Source organism: Balaenoptera acutorostrata, chromosome 13 (assembly GCF_949987535.1).
Source record: "Balaenoptera acutorostrata chromosome 13, mBalAcu1.1, whole genome shotgun sequence".
Taxonomy (NCBI): Eukaryota; Metazoa; Chordata; class Mammalia; order Artiodactyla; family Balaenopteridae; genus Balaenoptera; species Balaenoptera acutorostrata.
Window position 1 is genome coordinate 47,670,372 of NC_080076.1, and position 20,326 is coordinate 47,690,697.

The window sequence follows — 20,326 nt, forward strand, 5'->3', positions numbered from 1 at the left end:
ATATCCTTCCTGATCCTCGGGATAACCTTATATATTAGATATTACTAACATGATATCCAAATTAATAATCAAAGCCCAGAAGTACTGTATCCTACGTTAAAAAGGTAACAAATGGGAAAACAAGGACTCAAAACCAGAATTATTTCCTTTAACCTATTGCACTCACATTTAGAGCTATATTATGTCAGCACCAGGAAGAAGAAAGCCTTTTATAATAATAATTAGACTATTAGAAACTTTAAAGCTACAATTTGCAAATTACATTTCTTACTGTGTATTAAGTAATATTATAATAATTTTGCTATTCATAATGGCACAGATCTAAGGAATTTGATTCCACATATTCTGGTCTAACATGATTTCAGTTTTATTTCATCTGTTAAACACATTAATCTTTCAATGGCCCGGGAGTGTGCAACAATGTCATTTCTAGTTTACAGAATCATCTCACACAATTCAAGGTGAAAATGCACACCCAAATAACACACTGCAATGTCACTAGAAAAGAGATCATTGTCAGAAATATGAAACTGTGGCTATTTTTTAAATGTATTTGAATTTATCGTTTAATTTGTTTGTGTGCTATGTTTGTTTTTGCTGAAGGCCTGCCCTGTTCTGGTTTTGCTCATCACAGAGAGCACAGGCTGTACATGACACATCAGAGAGATAGTTCAAGGGGAAGCTCTCTTGCCTTAATTTCTCTGCACAAGATATAATAGTGTTTCTACTGTCTTGTCAGTAAGGAACACACTGAACACTGCACATGGAATTAATTATCACTGTTGTTGTTATCACTGAGATCCAACTAGGCATACTCCACCTAGCTTTGTTGTTCTGTTTTAATCAGGGATATTTCATAATGTATTCCCTTTCTCTCTTATAGAGCTCCAGAGACAGTTTTTGTCCTTAGAGCCAGTATTGTTTTTGTACCTTTGAACGTAAGAAATTTATGGAGAAGGATGGTTATTCAAGCTGTGTTTTTTTTTCCTAAGGTGATTTTTCAGTTATAATCTTCTTTCTTTTTGAGTTCATCAGTATACATGGATCTCAAGGAAAAATATTTCATTTTTCAATAAAAAGGATAATTTCAGTATAAAGAATAGTTCAGCAGACTTATATCGGTATAAGTCTGTATCTGTGTAAGACTATAATAAGTAATGCTTTCTAAAGAAAAATGGAGAATTATCTACACCACTGAAATCTAGTTTGTTCAAATTTATTAGGAATACAGTAGTATGTAGGCTACTATAGATCATTTTTATCAGCTTGATTGGGATATAATTCACATACTATACATTTCACCCATTTAAAGTGTACAATTCAATGAATATTTTAGTATATTTGCAGTTGTACAACCATCACTGCAATCAATTTTAGAACTATTCCAACACTCCAAAAAAAATAAATCCTATAAAAAATAAAAAAATAAAAAATAAATCCTATGACCACTAGCAGTCACTCTCCATTTCCTCCCACCCCGTCCTAAAAAGTTATGAATCTATTTTCTGTCCTTGTAGATATGCCTATTTTGGACACTTCATATAAATGAAATTATAAAATATATGTTCTTTTGGGCTTCCCTGGTGGTGCAGTGGTTAAGAATCTGCCTGCCAATGGAGGGGACATGGGTTTGATCCCAGTCCAGGAAGATCCCACATGCCGTGGAGCAACTAAGCCCATGTGCCACAACTACTGAGCCCATGTGCCACAACTACTGAATCCCACGTGCCTAGAGCCCGTGCTCCGAAACAAGAGAAGCCACCATAATGAGAAGCCCGCACAGTGCAACAAAGAGTAGGCCCCGCTTGCTGCAACTAGAGAAAGCCCACGCACAGCAATGAAGACCCAACACAGCCAAAAAAAAAAATATTAAAAATTAATTAATTAATTAATTAATTAAAGACTAAAAAAGAAAGGAGAAAAAAATATATGTTCTTTTGTAACTGGCTTCATCCACTGTGCATGATCATTTCAAAGTTCATCTTTTTGTAGCAAATACAAGTACTTTATTACTTTTTATTGCTTAATAATAGCCTGTTGTCTGGACAAACTGCATTTTATGTATCCATTCATTAGTTGATGGGCATTTAGGCTGTTTCCACTTTTGGCTACTATGACTAATGCTGCTATGATCATTTGTGCTCAAGATTTAGTGTAGACAAATATTTTAATTACTCCTAGACATAGGCAAAGGGGGGGGGGTATATTTACTGAATCATAAAGGCACTTCTAGGTTTATCCTTTGAGGAGCTATCAGACTGTTTCCAAAGTGGCTGTACCATTTTACATTCTCACCAGAAATGTATTAGAGTTCCAGTTGCTACACACCATTGTCAACATTTGTTCTTATCTGCCATTTTGATTATACCCATCCTAATAGCTATGAAATTGTATATCATTTGTTATGTTGAATTGTATTTCCCTAATGGCTAATGAAATTGAGCATCTTTTCTTGTATTTATTAGCCATGTGTTTATCTTCTCTGGAAAAATGTCTATTCAGTTCCTTTGCCCATTGGCCTTTTTATTTTTGAGTTGTAAAAGTTCTTATATACTCTAGAAACAACTGCTTTTCTGATATATGATTTACAAATATTTACTCCCAGTTTGTGGGTTGTGCTTTCACTTCATGATGGTGTCCTTTTAGGTACAATGGTCTTAATTTGGTTGAGGCCATTTTTTTTTCTCTTGTTGCTGTGTTTTTGGTATAATATTTAAGAAAGTTTTGTTTAACCCAGATCATGAAGATTAAATCCTATGTTTTCCTTAAAGCGTTTTATAATTTTAGTTCTTATGTTAGGTTTAAAATACATTAGTAGCTAATTTTTGTATACAGTGTAATTCTTTTCCATGTGGTTACCCAGTGTCTTAGAACCATTACTTGAAGAGACTGTTTTTCCCCACTGAATTATTTTTTGCACATTTGTTGAAAATAAATTAAACCTTAAATATCAGGTTTACTTCTAATGCTCTATTGTATTCCAATAATCTTTATGTATATCCTTAAGTCAGTTCCTTTTTCAGCCATTCACTTCAATAAGTGTGTTTCATACATTTGTGAGAGAGATTACTTTGTCACATTTTGCATTATATCCTGGTATCCCTGAATTCCTAATTGATCATTTCTTTAAATTAGCACACATTTGTGATATAAAATAATATGAATTTTGACAAATGCATGGTGGTATTTGTCCACCATTATATTCAATCTCCTTCCATCCAGATACAGACAACCACTGATTTGTTTACTGATGCTATAGTCTTCCCTTTTCAGGAATTTTACATAAATGATATCATACAGTATGAAACCTTTTCAAATTAACTTCTTTCATTTAGCAATATACAGTAAGATTCATCCATGTTTTTATATGGCATGATACCTCTTTCCTTTTTCTCGCTGAATGGTAATGTGTTTTAAGGATGTACCACAATTTGTCTATCTATTCACCTACTTAAGGGCATCTTATTACTTATATTTTTTGGTTATTATGAATAAAGCTGGTATAAATATTCATCTACTTCTTTTTCTGTCGGAATAAGTTTTCACATCTCTTGGTTTCCTCGATCATATTGTAAGATTTTCCTTCCTTCGAAAGAAACTGCTAAACTATCTTCCAAATGCCTCTACTGTTTTTGTGTTCCCACCAGCAACACATGAGAGTTCTTCTTGTTCTACATTGCCTCCAGCAATTAGCATGGGCAATTTTTTGGATTTATGCCATTCTAATCAGATTATAATTTATTTCATTTTTGACTAATTTTGCAAACTCATAATGACAAAGAATGTTGATCATCTTTTCCTATGTCTAATGTCCATCTATCTTTCTTCTTTGGTGAGGTGTCTGCTAAGATTTTGAGTTGTTACTTTCAGGGTTGAATTTTAAGAGTTCTTTGTATATTTCAGATACAAGTCTTATATCAGATATGTGTTTTGCAAAGATTTCTTCCAGTTGTGGCTTTTCTTTTTTTTTTTTTAATAAAATATAGTTGATTTACAATAGTGTATTAGTTTCAGGTGTACAACATAGTGATTTGATATTTTGATACATTACACACAATCCAAAATTATTACAATATTATTGACTATATTCCCTGTGCTGTACAATACATCCCTGTGACTTATTTATTTTATAACTGGTAGTTGGTGCCCCTTAATCCTCTTTACCTATTTTACCCATTCCCCCGCCCCTCTCCCCTTGACAACCCCTAGTTTGTTCTCTGAATGAGTCTGTTATTGTTTTGTTATATTTGTGCATTTGCTTTGTGTTTAGATTCCATAAATAACTGGAAACTGTGGTTTTTCTTTTTATTCTCTTAATAGTGTATTTTGCAAAGCAAAAGTTTGTAATTTTTAAAAAATATTTATTTATTTATTTGGTTGCACTTGGTCTTAGTTGCGGCAGGTGGGCTCCTTAGCTGCAGCTCGCGGGCTCCTTAGTTGCAGCTCGCGGGCTCCTTAGTTGCAGCTCGCTGGCTCCTTAATTGCTGCACACAGGCTCCGTAGTTGTGGCATGCTAACTCCTAGTTGCGGCATGCATGTGGGATCTAGGTCCCTGACCAGGGATCGAACCCCGGCCCCCTACAATGGGAGCGCAGAGTCTTAACCACTGCACCACCAGGGAAGTCCCAAAAGTTTTCAATTTTAATAAAGTCTAACGTATTTTTTTCTTTCATGGATTATTTTTTTGATGTATCTAAAAACTCTTCAACAAACTCTGTTTCATATAGATTTTTCTCCTATATTTTCTTCTAGTTTTGTGATTTTGCGTTTTACATTTAAGATTATAGCTAATTTTGTATACAGTGTGACGTCTGTGTCTACTTTCATTTTATTTCCCAATCCAGGGCAAGAGCTTGCACATTTTGAACTTCATTCTGCAGAAGCTACAGGATGGCCTGCATAGGCTTTCTAATCCACTTAACCAGATGTAGGGGAAGAGGGGAAGAGGGAGGATGAGGCTTGAATACTGTCCACGGTTAAACATCAAAAATAAAGTCAGACTCTTGAGTACCTCTTTTCTTTTCTTTCCTTTTTTTTTTATGATATAGATTCACTCTTATTTCTTTTTGAAGTCATAATTGTATTTCATTTCCCCCACAGAATTTTATCCCAGTGTAGTATACTTTTTTTTATTGATCTTGAGGACATCTTAGTTCTGGAAAAGGGGTGAGGGAAAGGGATTGGTGTGAGGATGAAAGGATCTGATGCATTAAAAGGAAATTGGTCCAATATAAGTATTATTAAAAGCAACTAAAATATGTATAATTTTAATTTTTTACTTAATACAATTAGTTCAAGTACAACATTGAGAAAAATACAACTTGGGAGTATCTTTATTTCTCCTGATATTCTCCAAGGACCTCAGCTATTACCACATGCCTCCAGATTTTGGAATATTTGGACCATTTCTGATATACCTGTTGCCTAAGTCAGAACCAGACACATAGGCATGCAATAAATTTTGTTAAGTAGCATATGAATATATTAATTGAATCAAATGTGCTGCTACCTTTATGCCTTGGGTCTTATAAGTGGTAAATGGCCTTATTTTAGTGCCTAAGCTTGCATACTGGACCATATGTCTGATAATGTGTTCCTATCTTATACCATTTTGACTAAATCCCCTCTTGGTTTCCTGCACAAATCCAGGTTGCTCTTTAGCTGGAGCTCCATATTTGCTATCACCCAGCATACTAAGGACAGATGTTTTGCCCTAAACCCTAATCTATCTAGTGTTTGAAGCTACCTCCCTACTCCATCCTAACCTGCTGCCTGAAGCCCTAGTCCTTAACAAATTGCCTCCTGGTAAATCCAGCTTCTTCTTATTTTTAAATCTATCCTACTTTTAAAATTCCTTTCAAACTTAAGTTTTTACTCAGATTGTTGATACAGTCCCTTCCCTGATGTGCTCCATCCTCTGGCCTATCTTCTTCCATGCTTCTGCCAGAACAATCATTCTATCCCATCTAATCATTTATCAGTTTAAAATAGTGTACTGAATCCCCATTAACTAAGTTGAGACATAAACCCTTTAGCATCAATTGTCTTTTAAAAATTCTATCTCCACCTATCTTTAAAGGATTTCTATCACCATAGCCACAGTAACCTACCTTGAGCCTGAACGCTGCAAAGAAGATAGTCATGGATTGGTACTCCAGGAATTAAATGTTGGGATGCTAAACTCATGGGTGATACTCTGGTGATACTTCTGTGTTGCCAAGACATCCACTATTAAGTATAGGAATACTGTATGTTTTCACCTTCACTAGGTTTCTTCTCATAGTCTGCAGCTGCAGCTGCCTTCAGGAACCTACTAGTAATAGTGGCTAGTACATTCCTTCAGGTCTAATTTCTCTAAGTAATATCCATCCTACAGGCTTCTCTGTTTTTCATCCTACACTCTGATTAGAGCTTTTATGACAAATAATGATGATACCAATACAAAAATAGTACCAAACACTTCTTGAATATTTATTTATATTACAGAGAGTGCATTTAGCAAAACTAATTTAATCCTCATGAAGATCATATTGATAAGTATCATTATCCCCTTTTTACCAGATGTAGAAACTCAAATTCAGAAATGTTACTTGTCTAGGGACATACAGCTATTGAGGAACATATCTGTTATTAAAATCTGATTGTACCAGATCCCATAAGTTGTGCTCTGAATGTTCTATTAGGATACTACATTCTCTCTATCTCTTTCTCTCTGACTCTCTGTCTCTCTGTCTCTGTCTCTGTCTCTCTCTCTCTATATATATATTCTTTACAACAGGACAGCAGCAGCAACAGTATCTTTTGATGATTGAGAGAAGAGCAATAGATTGGTTAAACTGCAAGAAATGGGGCACACAAAAACAAAAACATGAGTAGGTGGAAGGGAGTGGAGAGAAGAGGAGGGAAAGTTCACTAGTGTAAGGGGATTTGCGATTTCTGAATGCGTGCATCTCTTAAAGGGATTTACTCAGCATTTAAAAAAAAAATCAAGATGCTCTGCAAATGTGTTGTCTGTACCATGTGTCATACTATGCTAGAGAAGTGAGGCATGGTAATGATAATTAGAACTTTTTACAAAGTCCTTTCCAATGCATTATCTCATTAAATTTCAATTAAATTAGGTAGTACATGCAAAAGTTTTTCCTCATTTCACATAATGCTGATGAGCCATGTATCATATGTTAATAATCTGGATGATATTCAAGGCATTGTAGCATACATAATATCACTCCATCTAAGAGTGAATATCCCAAAAGCTATCTGAGCTGGAATGTTTCACCTTAAAATCAATTACGTATATCATGGATGAATAATAAGTAGATTGAGTACCTCTCCAACTCTTCCATAAATATTTAATGTTCAAAATAATCAGGAGAAGAAACTTGTTCAGAAACTCTAATATGTCTTTTGGGCCTTATACTGTACCCTGTGCTTCTTGCATGTGGTTGGCTCTGTGAATACTAACACTAAACAGCCTTGTTCATAAAGACAGCTAATGAAATAAGAAAAACAATATTAATTTTGGGAAAAGAAGGCACTTGACACTCATTTGAAATTATTTTAATCAGGTCATTCTGTGTGATACTTTAATTCCTACAGATATCATTTCTGTATGATACAAAGTCACTTCATTCCATGTCTCTGTGTGTGCGTGTGTGTATGTGTGTGCACGCACACGCATGAGAGAGAGAGGGAGGAGAATGGAGAGAGGGAGAGAGAGAGACAGATTGTGTGTATGTGGGGCTGGGATAAATGTCGGGTAGTTTAGATTTATTTGGTATCTATGGAGGTGTTACCACTAGATTGTATACTATAGATTAGAGATAATAAGTAGAAAATTGTGCAGTAGAAATGAAAGTAAAATTAAAGTCCATAGGTTCAAACACATGGAATAATCTTTTTTCAAATAAACTCATAAGAAATTTATTCATATCTGCTAGCAGCTGATGTAATCTTGCTAGTCTTATTTGAAACATTCATATTTTTATACTAAGAATCATCAGTTTTCATGTCGTAGCAAAATCCTCTGTTAAATTGATCCTCCAGACCTTCCATCACAAATTCTCAAGTGTGTTGATAAATCACCGCTTGGTATTTTGTCATGGTTTTTGTATTTCAATAAGTTATGCAGCATCTGGCCCAAGTTAAAGGCATGTAGTTATTCTACCTAAACAAGTTTTTTTTTTTTTAATAGCTACTTTATTTATTTATTTATTTTATTTATTTTTGGATGTGTTGGGTCTTCGTTTCGTGCGAGGGCTTTCTCTAGTTGCGGCAAGCGGGGGCCACTCGTCATCGCGGCCTGGGGGCCACTCTTCGTCGCGGTGCGCGGGCCTCTCACCATCGCGGCCCCTCCCGTTGCGGGGCACAGGCTCCAGACGCGCAGGCTCAGCAGCTGTGGCTCACGGGCCCAGTTGCTCCGCGGCATGTGGGATCTTCCCAGACCAGGGCTCGAACCCGTGTCCCCTGCATTGGCAGGCAGATTCTCAACCACTGCGCCACCAGGGAAGCCCCCTAAACAAGTTTTTCAATAGCATTTTATAATATCTTCCTGCATTAGTGGATATGAATTCCGTAGATCCTTCGACCTCTTTTTGTTTTATAATTTCACTTTCGTCTGACCTAAGAAAAAAAAAGTTTCATTTGTACACAAAGGGAAGGATAACATAAGTCACCAAAAGAGGATAATTTACATTTTTATTGCTGTTCTGTGCTAATTTCACATGTGTTGAGTAATCCTAAGGGATGTTATGAATGCTGTTAATATGTACTGAATATATAATGGACAAACTGTTGTGTGACATTGTTTAATTTTTTTAACATAAATTCAATTTCTCCTTGTGGTGGCCTCTATCCTTTGCTGAGAAAACTATAAACATTGACATGGAATTTTAGACAAAGATAAACTACATGGAGAATTGTGGGCAAAGAAATACCTTCTTGGAAGTTTTAAACATGTGTTACATATTTAGAGTCTTAAGGATGCATTAATTCCTGTTAAATCATGACTCATTACATTTGTTATTTTTTAGAATTAATTTTATGTATTTATTTTTTGGCTGCGTTGGGTCTTCATTATTGCGCACGGGCTTTCTCTAGTTGTGATGAGCGGGGGCTATTCTTCATTGTGGTGCGTGGGCTTCTCATTGCTGTGGCTTCTCTTATTGCAGAGCACGGGCTCTAGGAGCACGGGCTTCAGTAGTTGTGGCATGCAGCTTCAGTAGCTGTGGCTCGGGGGCTCTAGAGCACAGGCTCAGTAATTGTGGCACACAGGCTTAGTTGCTCCGCGACAGGCATGTGGGATCTTCCCAGACCAGGGCTCAAACCCGTGTCCCCTGCATTGGCAGGCAGATTCTTAACCACTCCCCCACCAGGGAAGTCCCATTACATTTGTTATTTAAGCACAGAAACCAAGGTTGTCAGACTACAGCCTACAGCCCAAATCTGATCCACTGACTGCTTTTGCAAATAAAGTTTTATTCAAACATAACCGTGCACATTCATTTATGTTTTATGTGTGGATGCTTTCCTGCTACAAAGGCAGAGTTAAGTTGTTGCTACAGAGAGATCATATGGTCCCCATATTTGCTCTGGCCTTCTAAGAAAAATTTTGCCAACAATAATATAAACAAATATAAATATAGATCTGTTTTTAACTATAAAAAAATCCTTAATAATAAAAATTAATCTTTAACATCTGTTACTTACATGCTATACCAGGTGGTTTTGAACGATTTACAGTAATTAACCTCATTTAATCCTCATCTTATGAGATAGACACTATTAGTATCCCTACTTTACAAAAGATGAAAAAAACTGAGTCCTAGAGAATTTGGATAGATACCGAAGGTCACACAGCTAGTAAAGGACAGATGCTAAGATCTGAACTGAAGCAATCTAATTCTAAATAGAATCATGTATTTATGCATCTTATATTCAACCCAAGTATCAGGAAATAAATTAGATTTCAGAATAACAAGCTAAATATAGAATAATCCAATAATTTTATGTTGACTTTTGTAAGCAATCTGTCATTAAAAAAGGATTTGTTTCAGAAAGAATTCACCATATTTGTAGATATTTGATTCTGAATTCCTAAATTAAGAATCTTTGAAATATTTTCCTTCATTCTATAGTTTTCATTTTGTTCATTGTTTCCTTTGTTGTGGTGAAGCTTTTCAGTCTAATGTAGTCCCACTTACTTATTTGTGCTTTTGTTGCTTGTGATTTTGGTGTCATATCAAAAAATTAGATCTCTGTCAAGATCAATGTCAAGGAGTTTTTTTCCTATGTTTTCTTCTAGGAGTCTTACAGTTTCAGGTCTTAAATTTGTCTTTAATTCATTTCGAGGTAGTTTTTGTGAGAGGTAAAACTTGGGGACAAATTTAATCTTTCTGCATGCAATTATCCAGATTTTTCCAGCACTGTTTATTGAAGAGACTATCCTTTACCCATTGAGTATTCTTGTCTCCCTTGTCAAATATTAGTTAACTGTATATGGGAGGACTTATTTCTGAGTTGAGAAAATATTTGCAAACCATCTAACAGATAAGGGGTTAGTGATCAAAATATATAAGGAAGTCATACAACTCAATAGCAAAAAAAAGAAAGATAAAAAGAACCTAATTAAAAAATGGGGAGAGGACCTAAATAGACATTTTTTTTTCCAAAGAAGACTTGCATAAGGTCAACAGGTACATAAAATGGTGTTCAACATCACTAAGCATCAGGTAAATGCAAATCAGAACCACAATGAGGTATCACCTCACACCTGTTAGAATATTCGGCCATCATCAAAAAGACAAGCGATAAAAAATGTTGGCAAGGATGTGGAGTAAAATGAACTCTTGTGCACTGATGGTAGGAATGTAAATTGATACAGCCACTTGGAAAAACGGTTCGTAGGTTTCTCAAAAAATTAAAAATAGAACTACTGTATGATCCAGCAATCCAACTTCTGGTGTACCTCCAAAGGAGATGAAAACAGTATCTCAAAGACATTTCTGTACTCCCATATTCATTGGATGAATGGATAAAGATGTGAATTATATATATATATGTATATATTTATATGCATATATATATATATGTATATATATATAATTCAGCCATGATAAAGAAATCTTGCTATTTATGACAACATGGGTGGATCCTGAGGGTACTGTGCAAAATGAAATAAGTCGGACAGAGAAAGACCAATACTGTATGATCTCATTTATATGTGGAATCTAGAATAGCCAAACTCACAGAAACAGAGAGTAGAATATTGTGGTTACCCAGGGCTGGGGGGTATGGAAAATGGGGAGATGTTTGTGAAAGGGTACAAACTCCCACTTATAAATAAGATCTGAGGATCTAATGTACAGCATGATAACTATAGTTAACATTACTGTTACATACTTGAAAGTTGCTAAGTGAGTAGATTTTAAATGTTCTCACCAAAAAAAAAAGAAAAAGTATGTGAGGTGATGGAGTCATTAACTAACCCTACTGTGGTAATCATTTCACAATATATATGTGTGTCAAATCATCACATTATATACCTTTAACTTACATGATGCTCTATGTCAATTATATCTCAATAAAGCTGGAAAAATATTTGAAATAATGCCTTAAATTATAATACATGACCGATTACTAAGAACTAGTTAACTCCATGAGTAAACAGTAGAAATGTAAGGCCAATATCTAAAGTTGGTAATAAACCTGAAATGCACAGAATTCATCCAAAATACAGATTTTTGTATTATAAATTCACACTGTAACCCAATTCAATAATCTCAGGACCATGAGTTAAATTTGTCTCTAACTGAACTATTTATGAACTTATTTATTCCTGACAGAAATGACGTCCTTTGGAATATGACTTCTCAATAAAGCAGCACATAAGTGCTATACCAGTAATTAATTATTTTTTAAAAACTTTATTTTACTTTCTTACCTGGATTAATAATGTCTTCCAGTGAGCATGCCTCCAGACTTTTCCTTTCTTGAATAGAATGGTCCATCACTCCAGCCAAAACTGTCTCTCCAAAGTTTCTGGAGACCAGTTTCCTGTCTCCAGGAATGTATAAATTAGTGTAAATAATGGAATGGACTCTAAAATAAGTTCTTAGAAGACCAATATCCTATTTAGTTATGTTGCTGTTACTATTTCCTTTGATTTTTGTTTTCTGAAAAACAGTGTCCCTCTGTTTATAACTTTAAAAGAAGTATTCTTTGTTATCCACACTTTCATGATAAACATGACTTTTATTCAGACAGTAGTAAAAAGGAGACACTAAATGTAAGGAACAGAAATAAAAGGGAAAGACAGAGGTGAAGGAAAAGCAGGCTTACATTACTGAATAGAGATGCAGGTCAATTAGGATTGAATATAAAGTATGGAATAAAGTTTAGAAATTTTAGTAGAATTTTCTTAAGTTGCTTTCAGATGCAGGGAAGATTTGAAGCACTACATTTCATCTGCATTAGGTGCTGAATCTCAAATATTCAAGTTTCTATCTGGGTAAAGGGGGTGACATCTTTTAACATGTCTGAATCACTGCTTTCTCACTTGAAAAGTGAGCAGTCATTACATCTGTTCTGTGAAAATCCCAAAGCTGTATAAGGATCAACGATAAAATGAGAAAATAAATCACAGAAAAATTTGAAAATGTAGAGGATTTAGTTTTCTGTATTGTTGTTTAGAAGATGGAAAGTGACCAAGGGACTCTTGTACAAATAAATTTGATAATGAAATCAGAAGAAAGAAACAGTGATTTCCAGTAATGGTTTTGCGGACACATGGAGAACCTTAGGTGAGGGTCTTGAACGGACCAGGCTGAAACACAGAAGCATGTTGAGGAGGGAACTGGAACAATTCTGATAATAAATGGGCTAACAGAAAGTCAAATAATCTTCATCTGTGATGAAGCAGGCCGAAATTCACTCACAACTGGATGGAAGGGGTAAACCTTAGATGTGGCAAAGATTCATACATTTTAGTGGAGGAAAGACTCCTAATTAATAATAGATAAAAAGAACAATCTGGACTAGAACACAGGCTGCTTCTCATTTATTTCCCTGCCCCTTGTTTTGTACAATGCCACCTCTACCTCTAAATGGATCTATGCGTATCTACAGTGATTCATATTACAGATGCCAGGGCTCATGAAATATCAGGGAAAATGGCTTACTTTACTGAAAATTGGCTACAAATGCATATTACCAAACAGTTATTTAAAACTAATAACCATATAAAAGCAAGTTAATTTTAATCCAAACTATATCAATATATATATATAAATCCTCCTAATAATTTAAATTATGTTTTGAAGCCCTGTTCACAAAAGGATAACTTGAAAAGTAAATAAATCTTTTTCTCATTCATAGCAAGTGTTCTAATTTTCTGGTATGTTTAAATCATAGAGATGTTTTCATTATATACATTTTTCACCTGAATATGAAGATAATGATGTTCACAATGTAAGTAGGATCTGAAATTTTCCACTATTTTTCCAGTGTTGTTGAAAGAGTTGGTGCTGAGTAATGCATACTCCCAAATGGTTTTCAGCTGAGGCCAGTGGCAAATTTCCCATGTCACTGTCTATGAGAAAGTAGTTTTCTAAATTAGTGATACTAAAAAGGGGGTTTCTCTGTTCAAGATGTGTAGGGTTTTAAGGTGATAATATCCACATCCTTGGTTTAATTATCCATATATTCAACTACATAAATAATAAGGTAGAGAGTGAAAGGCAAAGAAGGGAAATAGGAATTTGTATTTTGAAGATTTTCGTGTCTCCAATTTTAATGTGGGAAGGATGTAGATAACTAAAATGCAGCTATTGAAAAACATTTTATTTTATTTTGTTTTACTTTTTAATTTTATTTTATTTTACTATTTTGTTTTAATTTAATTTAACTTAATTTTATTTTATTTTATGTTTACAGAGCTCTTAGAAAGTATCCCTCTTCCAGCATTTCAGCTAGCTAATTTTATTACATGGCTCAGAGATTATTAGTAACTGGTTTACATTTGTTATTTATCTCTGCATAATAGATTATCTCCAAATTCAATTGCAGCTTCAAACAATAAATATTTATTATCTCAGTTTCTGTGGCTCAGGACTTTGGGAGCAGCTCTTCTGGGTAGGGTGATTCTGTCTCAGGGTCTCTCTGCGGTTTTTTCAGCTGAAACTTCAGTCATCTGAAGACTAGGCTGGGGCTGGTGGATACACACTTCCAAGATGGCACCCGCGCCTGGCTGGAGGAGGGCTTAGTTCCCCACCATGGGGACCTCTCCATAGGTCTACTTGAGTGTCCTCAAGTAAAGCAACATACTAGTTGGCTTCCCCCAGAGCAAGTGAGGAAGAGAAAGAGAGAGAGTGCAAAGAAGTCTGCAATGTCTATGTGATCTATCCTCAGAAGTCACATGTTTTCACTTCTGCTTAATTCTATTCATTGAAAATGAGTTACTAAGTTCAGTCCATGCTCTGAGGAAGGAAAACTAACCTCTACTTTTTGAGGGGAGAATGTTAAAGAATTTTTGGACATATTTTAAAAAACTACCACACGGATCAAAATCACAGAGGCTCTATAAGGTAAAATAGAACAAAACTTGTTGTTGTATTTCACATAGAGTGCGTTTTTTAACTGAATCATGCTATTGTCTTATTGGGTGGGTCATTTTTTCAGTACATCCTCGGTCTTCTTATAATATTAAGAATACCACCTTCCTTATAGATGAGTGGAAATTCCAGAAAATTAATGGTAGAAATTTGGGAAAGGAAGGGAAGGCTTTAGTAAAGGGACATGGATGGTTGGAGAGACGTTAGGTTTATAGTTTGAAGGCACCACTAGATATATGAAATATTGCTAGGATATTTTGGAAATCTGGAAAGACTGTGTCAGTTTAGAGAAACAGTTCAGATTTGGGAAGACCAGATACCAGTGAGGTACATCTATTTTCATTATTTGCTTTTTCAGTGATAATAGTTAAGGACCAATTTACCTCTATGAATATTAACAATAACCCAGCCAGAAGCCTTATCTGAGTAGTTATTCAATTAGCTGTCCAAACAGATGGCTCTCCTTGACTCTATTCCTTACCTTCGACTCTAGTTTGATAGCACTGATATTTTCTTGATGCCAGGCTCCATAATGCAGTATAGAGGCAGTATAGACTAGAGGTCCAAAGCGTGAAATTTTAAATAAGATGGCTTAGGTTCAGATCCCAGATTTGGCTACTTAATAATTGTGTGCATGCAGGTTGTGAAGTAACTTATCCCCTCTGTTATAATTTGCTCATCTATAAAATGGAAATGGTGATGTCAGTAATAAAGCCTACCCCATGTAACTGTTGTGAGAGTTAAATGAGATAACACAGAAAAGGTGATTAGAAGCTTGACACATAGTAAGAATCATGCAGTTATGAAATATTATTTTCACTGACCAAATATCCTGTGACCTGAAGATTTATACACTATTCATTGAAGAAATGTTTAAACTTAAAATAATAATTTCAGCTAAAATTATTCATCAGTTATTATTCATCAGTATTATGAATGACAATAAACATTTTACAAGTTATATTTTATCCTCTCAACAACTCTATTACCTTTATTTATTTAAATGCAGAATTAATATTAGATGACTTTTCCAAGGTCACACAGATTCAGATGGTCAAAGCAGGGTATCTGTGTAAGGAATTATGATATTATTTAGGGGACCTACAGATATATCCAGAATATTCTATGAACATAAGAAAAATGTCTTTTAGTAAGGCACTTATATCCAAGTGCCTAGCACTGTGTCTAATTTTTATCTAACTGCCATGTTGACTAACTAGTGCATTTAGAACAAATGGGAAGCCTTTTCCTGGTTTCCCAGTGTGGTCCCAGTCATATTTTTCCCATTTTTAACTTTTATTACTTTTACCCAGCACATTGCCAAAAATGATTTTAAATGGCTGCTTTGTTTCTTTAGTAGTCATATTAACAAATGAAATGAGAATGGGAGTTCAACAGAAAATGTTCTGCTGCTAAATATAACCCTATCTATTTCAAAAGGGGAATTAGCTTGAAAATTATTTTTAATAACACTGTGAAGCATACATTGCCAAAATTTATGGCCAATGGAAACATTTTTAAAAAGCATATTTTGATATCCAGTATGTTTTCTTGCCATTGGCTCACGTAGTTTATTAGTGTTAAAATAACTGACCTTAATTGTTTTAAAAAGTACCATCTCAAAGCAAATAAAATCAATTTTTTCAAAGTCCACTCAGAAATCACACTCTGAGTTGGAGATTTGCTTGCAGGAAATTTTTTTGGGGAAATAGCCATGGTCTCAACACCTAAGGGAGTAGAGAAGCAGAATTGGGCAGTTGAAGAATGATTCAGTCACGATAAAAGCCTTGGCTAATCCAATGGGGAGCTCTGGAGCTGGGAAGGTCCTCAGGGTTGTTCCAAAATGAGGTAAAGTGACTAGAAGACATTTGTACCCCCAATTGAACCATCGCTGGATATGGACTGCCCCCAGGGAGGGAGGACAACTTTGGATATGGCAGTTCCCTTCATCTGAGAGCAAGTCTCATGAAATAATATCATCTACCTTGCAGAAGAATGAGGGCATCCGGTCAGTTTACCACAGCACATACAAAGAGACCACCATGTTGCACCACTTAGAGCCACTTGCTACACATTATAGATTCATCTCATCTCGAAACAGCTCTTCTAGAATTCTGGTTGATTTTTTTTTTTTTTTTTTTTGCAGGGAAATCTGTAAGAGGAATGTTAGTGGGTGATCCATAGACTTAACTTCTGCAGCTGGTCTCCTAAAGGCAGGTGATGCTCATCATGCTTCTTCTCTGCTATCCATTCTAGATTTGGTTCACCATCTACTGCTCTAAATGATTGCCTGGTGCTGTGACCCAGACCCTTATTCCTCAAGGGTCTGAGTCAGTGACATACTCAGACCATGGCTGCTTCACTTATACACATACTATCAATATTGGACAAGGAAGTAGAAGAATACACCTCCAGGGATAAACCTAGGTACCAAATATAATCTTTCTTAACCTACTGTATATCAGCAGCTCTACTGCCTCCTCATCATTAGGGCCAGTTACCCCTTCCAGGATGGTGGCTCCTTTTCCTTGTTCTTTGCACAGGAGTCTGGAGTAACCAGTAAAGAGTAGTTTAAAACGTTTTGGGAATCTTGCTGTGTCCTCTGGTGACAGTGTTTTCTTTCTGGAAAACAACACCTCTAAATCCACAGAGACCAGCATTGGAAAAACAGGAAACAAAAAGTGAGTCACTGGGAGTGATGGTAAGCCAGGTTTCATAGACAGGATTTCATGCCCCATGAGCTTCAGCCTCTGGTGTTACACCTGTGAATAAGTTACATTAGATGATAAAAGGAAATTAAGGTTGCAGATGGGATGGAATTAAGATTGCTAATCAGCTGACATTAAAATAGGGAGATTAGCTTTAATTATCCAGGTGGGCTCAAAGTAATCACATGGCTTTTAAAACTGGAGAAGGAAAGTAGAATGGTAGGTTAAAGAGATGTGATCATGGAGAATGGGGCACGAAAGATTAGAAGCCTGAGAACAACTTGATGCACCATGGTTGCTTTTGAATATGGAAGAAGAGGGCCACAGGCCAAAGAATGTGGGTGGCCCTTAGAAGTCAGAAACAGACCTAAGCTAACAGCCACAAAGGAAGCAGGTTTTTACAACCATAAGAAATTGAATTCTGCGAACTTCCTAAGTAAGCAAGGAAATGGAGCATCCCCTGTGACTGGAAAGGAGCACAGTCTGTCAATACCTTAATTTTAGTTCTGCTAGATCCATTCCAGACTGCTGAGCCACAGAATTGTAAGAGCAAATATTTGTGTTGTTTTAAGCTGCTACGTTTGTGGTATTTTGTCATGGCAATAATAGCATTACTAATATGCAGGGCTGCTCCAACTTTCACCCCTAAAGTTATTGTATTTGAAATTTTGGGGATACAGACCATGTAATGATCATTGAATTGAATGGCAACCCATGCTGGTGGTGCATGCTAGTAATGTTTATTCTTTATCACTGCTCCCAAAGCTACTCTGTTCATGCTCCCATCATATCAGCACTAGGGAAGCTGAAGACTGGGGCTGGCTGATAACAAATGGCCAAATCATTATGAGTACTTGATTTTTAGTGCCTCCACCATTGTGGATGCTTGCAAGAAGGCATTAACAGGTGATACAAAGCTCTTAATTTACTGTCTGCAATCATAAGTGTATCCACACGCCTCTTCCTTAGACCTTCCAGTCTTTCTCCAACAGAGACCAGCCATTTACCACTGTCCATGAATCTATATTATAAACTTGGACTGTTTCTTTCCAAAACCTTTCATGAAGTCATTAAAAATGCAAAATATTTACTTCAGATAGTTTTAAATGCTTTCATCATTATTAAAACAATGGGGTTTAATTGACTCAAAATTGAAGCAGTCAATGTATACAGACCAAAATATGTCGCACCCATCTGTAGTGTAAAGTACCATCATATGTATGGACTTTGCTTCATACAATGGAATCTGAAATTAGTAATCCAACTAGATCAACCTTCTTTTTTATTTTTAACAGCAAATTCTTAAATGAGGACATCTAAAATCATAGTGGTTTTCTTTCTTTTGTTGTTGTGATAGTTAAGTATAGTCATCAAGGGCCAAGAATAACAGTTGATTATAGAGTTCCCCTGACCTCGAAATCTAGTCAGTTTCCTTTAAATGAAGGGTTTAGACTAAATAGACTATAACTTATGTGGTGTTGTAAACTCTCCATCACTTACACCTCTTGCATTCAAGGTTAATATCATTGGAGAAAATTGTTTGAGAGGCAGCACTTTTAGCACCATAGCTCCTGGCAGTTTACAATCTCAAATGTAATAAGCTGGGGAACTGAAATTTATGAGTGCATATTTGTGGTGTGAGGAAAATGTGGACAAAAGGTGAGGGTCAACAAATACAAGGTTAGAGGCAGCAAATTAGCCTGAGGAACAAGCATCTAGTGTGTCTTTCTCTTTGCTTCTTTTCTCCTAACAGCTGCAACATCCTTTTCAATCAAATATCAGCCACAGTAACTTTCTCTACTGGTTAAAAAAAAAAAAAAATGTGTCAATATACAGGGCCGATAACAACATTTTTAGTAGTAGAACTAGATCAGATTTAGTTGAGGAAACCATAGAGTTGTTTTTCTTGTCCTTCTTTCCTTTAAACTGGTTATATTTCTAGCAAGAAAGCTTTATTGTTACTTGAAAGCCCACAAATATCCTTCTTGGAAGCATAAACTTATCGCTTTCATAAACCCATTAAGAAATGCTTAATCCATAAATTCAAATATAATTAAAATCAGCTTTGGAAGTTACTAAAACATAAAACTGGAGAATTTTTATTCCATCAACCAAAAATATGCATGTTTATGAAGTTTCGAATCTACCGAACCACGCAGAATAGAGGATCAATAAATAAATGTTGAGTCATTTATGTAAAGTCCTGTTTCTTTGTGGAATGAAATATTCCACAAAAGGAAATTTCCTGTAAACTGATGTTTATATGTTTGGATGCCAATTTTAAACTTATTTGATATTTCCAAAACAAACCCCTATTTGATTAAGTAAATTAAATAGAATTTATTGTTTTCACTGAAGTGCTTTCTCTTTAAAGCAAGCACATTATGCTTTTTGAGAAAATGTGTATCTTTTATTCAATAAGGACTTTTTCAGTGGTATTTTGCCTCCCTTCACCTCTACTCTCCCTTCCCCTGTGAATAGTTTGCCCAAGGTTATATAATTTGCAAACAGTAGAGTTCCGGAGTGGCATTTGATTCCAAACCCATGTTTTTAAACAATCTGCATCCCAGAGGCCAAGGAAAATTAAGCTTTCTATATGTAGTCCTAGAGAGTTATCTACACTGTTACAACTAAAGTTTTTATTAACTTTAAATAAAACAATTATATTTCCCTTTACTATAAATCCAGATGTGCCAGAAACAAAGAAACTTGTCTAAATCATTTTAGTTATAATCAACTTTTTTATTGGATTCTATGAGTCTGACCTTTCATTCTGTCCTCCACAGTGCAGCTAGAGTAGTAAATCAGTTGCTTATAACTAAAAACCATTTAGTTGCTTCCCATTGCTCTGGCAAGGCAGTTCAAGATCTTCAACATGTCTACAGTTCTGCATGATGGGGTCCAGATTTTCTCAGAAGTTCCACCAAAACCATGACATTCCTTCTTGTCTCAGGATTTCATACATGCTATTCTTTCTGCCTGGAAGAGTTTCCAACCTCCTTTCCACCC